This window comes from Hippoglossus stenolepis, chromosome 1 (genome assembly GCF_022539355.2).
Source record: "Hippoglossus stenolepis isolate QCI-W04-F060 chromosome 1, HSTE1.2, whole genome shotgun sequence".
Lineage (NCBI taxonomy): Eukaryota > Metazoa > Chordata > Actinopteri > Pleuronectiformes > Pleuronectidae > Hippoglossus > Hippoglossus stenolepis.
The window spans coordinates 23,771,890-23,779,550 of record NC_061483.1 but is presented as its reverse complement, the minus strand read 5'-3'; positions in this window follow the sequence as shown (position 1 = coordinate 23,779,550).

Sequence of the window (7,661 nt, the reverse complement as noted above, 5' to 3'; positions counted from 1 at the left end):
AGTGTAACTACCTTTAAATAAGCAGCCAGATTTAGGAAGATGATTTTACATACAGGATGCCATCTCTAATTTCTTCCGAGAGGTTATATTTACCCTGAGACGAGTCAGAGGCAGGAGCTGCAGCACAAACAGGAACAGAGACACTCAAAGATGCAGTCTGATGTGTTTGAGTAAGGATGAGATTATATTGGATTAAAGGGGATTTTTGCAATGCAAATGAATGCACCTCAAATCAATAAGGCCTGTTCTACTCAATATACAAACTAATTAAGAGGTAATACAATCAAACCAGAATAAAATAGATTGTGCTGCTTCCTCAGAAAGAAATCCAATCAAACCTTTTTATGTGAAAAGATAAAATCTAAAGCGATCTTTCTTTGTACGAATAATGACCTCGGCTTTGTGTCCATTTAATAAGGAAAACTTGTCTTAAGAGGTTACGCTCAATGTGCATATTCTAATCAATATGAATTACATAGGGTTTTATCTATGTTATCTGCTCCAGACTGCTAAGCTAATTAATGTTTTATCGAGTGTTTTAACTCAATTATTTCGCAAAGTCAAAGAGGTTCAACACAATTTTCTATGAGCAGCCCGAACATCTTCAGTGGAGGGGAAGTGGTTTGAGTTCTGCAGCTTTTCAAAGACACACAACCAAAGTAAGACATGAATTCAACTCAGAAATGTACTAAGCTCAGAAGTTTGGATTTAAAAGAAATATAGTGGAGAATGGTGTATTCATATGGTGGAGTATTTGGCTGTTTGTAGAGCACAATGCCTCTCTGACACATTTTGCGTTGGGGCATCACTGCTAAAGTTCCCCCTCCTCTTGCGCTTCATTCCAGCTGATTGCTCATTTTCTAATGCTAATGGTGCTAGGCCGGGGCTAGGGTTTCTCCCCTGTCAGCTGGCCACTGGGGCTGTGGGACGGATCTAATGGGCTCTGACAGGAGGGAACTGATCTCATTCAAAGGGGATTTGATATGTGGCATGAATGTGGTGAACCTCAATGGACATATTAATGACCGTTATCATTCACAGACTTTGAGCCATTCATAAAGCCCCTTTCTGTCGGATGCACCGGTGCTGCGCCCGAATGCCATGACTTATGGATGAGCTGGCCATATATTGTTTTCACTTGCCTTTTAGGTAACACGTCAAAGTGACTCAGAGCTCTGCTCCGGTGGCAGAGGCGGTGGCTGGTCCAATAGTTTGAGCAGCGTAGCGCAGTAAATAATAACATGGTGGGTGTTGTTTACAATTCAATTACGGCCACACGCTGGCAGTGAAGAAGACAAAGACCTACAGCCACAGGAGAAATCGGTGTGGAAGCACACAGTCAATATTCAGCCTCACCTCACTGCTATTTATGACTGAGGAGTCTCTTCATGCATTTCAAAGTATTATTTGTGCTCATTCTTTATTATTACTGCCTCTATCCCAAAGTAAAGCTCCTCTCGACTCCTTTTTTGTTTGTTGTTTTTTGACAAACTAGATCCAATTCAGCAACTAATGTTGGAACAAACCTGCTGTGAGAAGTTATCAGTGTCACAGATTTAATTTATGATAAATCACAGTTTATGAAATAAAGTATTCTGCAGATAATACATGGATTATATTCATAAGATTTCTCCTCCCCTCCTTTCACAATACACTTGATGAATTCATGAAAAATGCGACTGGGCCAAAGGAAGGGAAAATCAACATGTGGACGCTTTTGAATAAACAAGTCTTAAAAAGGCAGAGCATTGCTTGTGCACAAAATGGAGCAGCCACAATTAAACGTCTCGGGCAGGATGTTCATCAGAGTGTGGTTTTCCCAAAAATCCCAAACAAATCCAGTCTGTCTATAAATGGGAGAGGCTGCAGGAACCAGTCATATTCAGCTGTATGACCGAAGAGGAGTGATTCTTCATTCACATACGGTGCAAACAACGTGTTGCCTAGCAGCTGCAACTCAAGCTATTCTTCCTGGTGTCTGTCCAAAAACCCATGCACCCTCCTAAAGACCAACAAACACATGATGCAACACTCAAAGGTTCACGCCCCCTGTTTTAATCAAAATTACTAAAGTCTCTTTTATTAAAATACAAAAGTAAACAAGCAAAATTAAAGTCTGCTGTGAAATCAAAGAGATGTGTGTTCTGTAAAATGTAAATTGGGACATACAAATGGTTGCTATAACAAATGTATCATTAACCTCTGATTTTAAGGTTACTAGGACTAATTATGAGCATATTACAAGTGTTTTCCATTCCCCCCGTTTTGATTGCACGCTCTATTAGCAGAGCTGAGGTGCAGATCCGAGCGCAGCAGCAGCAGCAGCAGCCTGGGAGGTGCCGGGAAGTGTTTCTTGACAGCTGCACAGGAAGTTACATCCCTCCACACGTCGAGGTGTCACCAGCAGTATTCTAACATTTCCAATTTTAATCTGCAGATTCCTGCCATGTGTCAACTTCAAAATAAAGTTCCCTGCTGCCTCCTAATAACAATCTGTTTGCTGCTTGAGATGCCAAAAAAAGATGCCAGGCCTTGTTCACTTTTTTCGTTCTGCTCAGTGTTTTGAATTGAATGTTTCAAAATAATATATTCCTCGTGATTTAAAACAGGTAAATGTTCTATACTGATCACATTTACTATGAAGGAGCAATGAAATATGCTTTATATACTGTAATAGTAATTGAAACTTGGCGGTGGTGAAAAATCGATATGGTGACGCATTTTCCTTGAGCTTTGAGGCACTTTCAGATGATATTACTTATTACAGACTCAGGAAAAAGTATTATAATTTTAACTTTATTGATTTTTTAAAAATATACTGGGATTTCAACTTTTACTAAAATGAAAGTACAAGTTGTGAGTAGTTTTTTCCCAGAATAGAGGAAAAGTTAAAAAACTAAGTACATCTGACGTACAGGTTTATGGGGTTTACACTGAGTCTTGATCAACGACAGCTTTAACCTGCTAAAACAGATGTAACAAAAGAGCGAAACAAGCACCAGCAACGTCACCAGAGTTCTGTTCATCACCCTGAGACCGAGGCAGCAGGACATTTTTGCCTGGCTTCCTCCACAGCCTGGAAAATCCTCCACACATTACGACCATTGTGAGAGCTACTTTGCTTTCACAGTCCAAAGATCAAAACAGCAGCCATGTTTCCAAGGAACAAATGTCTTACCAGCTGGGCTGGTGTGAACACAGATATAATGCTGACAGGAAGCCGAGGCAGTCACTTGTAGAGCCAATTATGGGCAGAGCCGTGGGGGCAGGTTTACAAACACGGCTTTTCTTGTGTGCGCTGCTCTGAGGTATATGATTAACTTCCTTGCTAAAAGTACCCGGGCAGCCCGGAGTCTGCCCTCACTGTAGGTGGCAAAGCTGGTGAGTCGTGGCACAGCCCAGCTGACACCAGACGACCAAGAAAAACAAAAAGTGGGCTGTGACTGAAAGGGCTTATTTTGTTGTTTTTATCACTGACTGTACTTCCACATTCTTCCACTTTTAATGGCTCTTCTCTAGGACGTGTTTAACTGTTCACTGGGTGAACGCAGCTTGCAGGCCTCTCCTGGAGTCAGGAGGAACCCAGATGGACCCATCCAAAGAAAATACCTTTGCTTTGGGGAGACTAATTACAGGCTTTTCTCATGAATGGAGGCTCAAGGAGCAACTTAATTGACCAGACTCTAGATTAACTTGCATTATTCCACTGCTGCCTTCTCCCAACCAAAATCATCACAAGACTTTTCCTTTACAGTTACACTGAAAATAAAAAAAAGCAATTCCCTGGTGTTCAGTCTTGTCTGACAACAACAAGAAGCGTCCACAGTGAGCGCCTCCTCCCATGTGGCATTGTCCTGGAGGCAGAGCAGGGTTACCAGCAAACAGCAGTCTTTTAACTATCCATGGTCTAGCAGCCCTCCTTCAATGTCGAATTTAAAAAGTTCCTTTCACCACATCTGCCCTATTCGTGCGGCCTTTTCTTCACCTGACTTGCTCAAGAGATTTGCTTTATCTTAAAGGTCATTTCATTCAACCGGGCAACAAACACAAGTGAATATAACTGTCCCCAATCTTTCCCTCGCAGAATTCATGCTTGAGTTGCCTCAAATAAAGGAGGTCCCTCCCAGCTAGAAGAAGGGGCTCACAATCTGGGCAGCTCTATAGAAAAGACTCCCTGTATCATACAGTCCCCCTTTACAACTCTACATTTCCATTTAATGACACCCTACATATTAACCCTGGTCAGCATCTAATTACACAGAGTAAATGAATTATCAGTGCCAGCGTGCAATTTGAAAATGTTTTTTGTGCGATTCAGGGATAAGGGGGAGCAGGGAGCTCCTTTTTTTCATCAGTCCAGCGCTCATTAAAGTGCAAGCTTGCAAGTTATTTCGAATTCATTAACTCTAAATATAGGTGATTCTGAGCCCCTTTCGAACACAGGACCACCGAGATTCCCTGTCATGGAGTGTTATGGGGTGTAGAGTGACACCAACACAACTGATTTGATGAGCTTTCCTCTCCAGGCCTGCGCTCAGGCAAAGAAACTGGCTGCGCCACCAACAGGGCCCCATTCATATTTAATTACAGCCTGCTAACGTTGCTCGTGGATAACATTACACCTGGCAAAGATGGAGGGAAGGACGACTATGAAATGAACAAAATACAAAGTGGAGGTTGACTTGATGCAGTTTTAAATTAAAATTAAAATGCACAAAGAGGATTTCTGATTATTTTATCCAGCATCAGATAAACAGAGTCAATGAGGGCAGCACCCGTCTCTCATTTAATGGCATGTAAATAATACCAGGTGGTGAATATTAAGTATCAAACATGGGACACAGCAGTCACATGACCCTCCTCTGTGGGTGTAAAGTCACTGCTGGCCTCCCAGGCGACAAGCGTGCTTGCGTGTGTGTGTGTGTGTGTGTGTGTGTGTGTGTGTGTGTGCGTGCGTGTGTGTGTGTGCGTGTATGGAGGGAGCGAGGGGGGTTGAGTTAGCAGGAGATGACCAGATGAGAGGTGGCTGAGTCCAGCCAAGCCATGTCAAGTTACTGGGTGCTGCTCTGCGGCTGAGCTGTAGACACACATCAGCAGCCATGTCTGTGCTTAGAAGACGCAGCAAACCTGCCAGCAGCAGTCCCACCGTATGTATTTTTTATAAGTATTAGGGCCACTTTAAGGGAAACAAATATGTGAGAGTTTGAGAATGAAAGGTTATACATTCATGAAAATAAAGTCGTACTATTACAATGATAAGGCTGTAATATTATTTTAATTTGTTTTGGTAAATTTACGTGACTATATTTTAAGTTATAATTATTTCACAAATAAAAATATACTTTGCAATGAATACATTATTATGTATCAGATGAAGAGTGTATAAGAGGATCACTGTGAAGACATGTTATGACATCTTATTCAAGGTTTATAGATTAATAAAAGATTGGTAAAAAGACAATAACAAATCCACTTTGTAGTGCTCACACAATTATTATTGGTCATTAGCATTTAAGACAGGCAGTCAACAGTCGCTCTGTGGAGGGCTGTTTTAAAGGGTAAAGGGTGCTGTTAAATGATCCTTTGGTATTGACCAAAGTATGTTACAGACATTTCATAAGACCCCAAGGAACCATATCAACGGTAATGGGTGTTTTAAGATTTTGGATCCAGAACGAGCTCGGGTTCTTTGCTAAAGGATGATTTATTTTTTCTTTATTCTATTGTGACTTTTTTTTCATTAAATTATGACTTAATTCTGGTAAAATCACAAATATATTCAAATAATATTATGACTTAATTCTCAAATTCTCTCCTTTTCTTTCCGTTGTATGGCCCTAATACTGCTATGGTTTATAATTTAGGCATCTGAAGCTAAATAAGAATTTCTTTATTTTTTAAACATGAAAACAGTCAAAACCCTGCTGCTGTTTGGTTGAATGTTTTCATATTCCTATCTACACACAGTGAAACCTATGTGACACCATTGTTGCAGCTATAGAGTGAAAACATCAAGAGTAAATATCAGGTCTTGGTGTTGATATGATCGCTGCAAGCTGCCATTTGCACTGATGTTTTGCAATCATCCAGGTTGAGCCCATCATAGAGAGAAACAGATACAAATACCCTCCTTATTTTCCACGGACTTCGTCGAGCTGCTCGCCCACTTTTCTTCACTCGTGGTAACAGATTTTCTTCTCATATTTTTGATCAAATCTAAAACGCAGGCTGTATACCACACATTACATGTAGCAGAGTACAGACCCAAGTGAATGCAGACAAGACAGGTTCAAGGAAACCCAGAAACAATAACAGTATTTGATCGCAAAAATAATTCCTGGAATAAATCGTAGACTGATGATAACAATTTAAAAGTATCTGAAGGTGAGAGTGACAGTCTCCATTTATTTCTTGCTGCCATGAGGAAGGTGGTTGGTTGCCATTGGTTGGTTCGCCAAAGACGGATTCAAGCATGTGCTGTTCACCTTTCACATTACCACTACACTTTGTAACACACCAGTACATCAGAAAAACTCCCTCACATAAGCAGTTGATAGATAACTGACGCATCACCAATCTCATGCTAGTATCCATGCTCACACGCTTCATCTGTGTAGGACAGACTGTCATCGAGAGTCAGTGTCACACTATACTGACAAACACACACACACACACACACACGCACACACACGCACACTGTTCATCATTGTCTCTCACCGCGCTGGCGCCTGTCACTCAGCAGGGTCCTGGAATATGCACCGAGGCCATCGACAGGCGTCTGTGTCAATGCCTGACAAACCTCAAGGCACCAGGCTGTAATTGGAACGACTGGCCTAATCCTCAGATCAAGACAGACTCATTGACAACCTAAGCGGGCAGCAATCCCAACAGCGCCTTATTAGTGGAGCTGGCCTCTTCGCTGGGAGCACTGATGTCAGCCCTGACCGCCAAAAGATGCTTTCTTGGCCAGGGAGGGCATTTCATAGAAAGCCACTGCCATGTCAGGTTTGTCATTTGGACTCTTTTCCAACTTTATGGTGTGTTGTTAGGTTCTCTGTGCAACTCACACGAGAGTTCGAGTCAGGTCACAATTTTGTGTCCGAACTTGACCAAGCTAGAGAAATTGAACCGAGCCTGACCAGAACTCATTCTGTTTATCATGTCTGAACCCGACCCAAGCCCGATGTTTCCCATTTAGAGGCACGTACAGCATAGCAATCAACATGACCGAACCTGACCCCAACCCAAATATTATTCGAAATTTTTGTCTATCTTTACATATTTTTGAACCAGTTCCTGCACATAAAAAAGACGAGTTTGTGGTCTTTGACATCACATTTTATTTTCCATTATCCCTCTCTCAGTATTGTGAATGAAATACTGTGAATTCATTACACAGCAGAGCTCAGTCTGGTGCGATCACACTGTAGAAGTTTACTAAATCAAGCTACGCACATTCCACCTCTGACATCTCTTTGGAGAGCGTTTCATTTTTTTTAAGGGGCATTTATAGGAATTATGTCTTTTACAATAGAAGAAGATTATTTGATTCACAGTTTAGGTTGTTTTTTGTGCTGTGGCTGTTTTATCAAGTTATAGCTGCTTCAGCTACAGGGTTGAAAAATACTGAGAAACACAGACGTTTCTTTAAGACTTAAGGT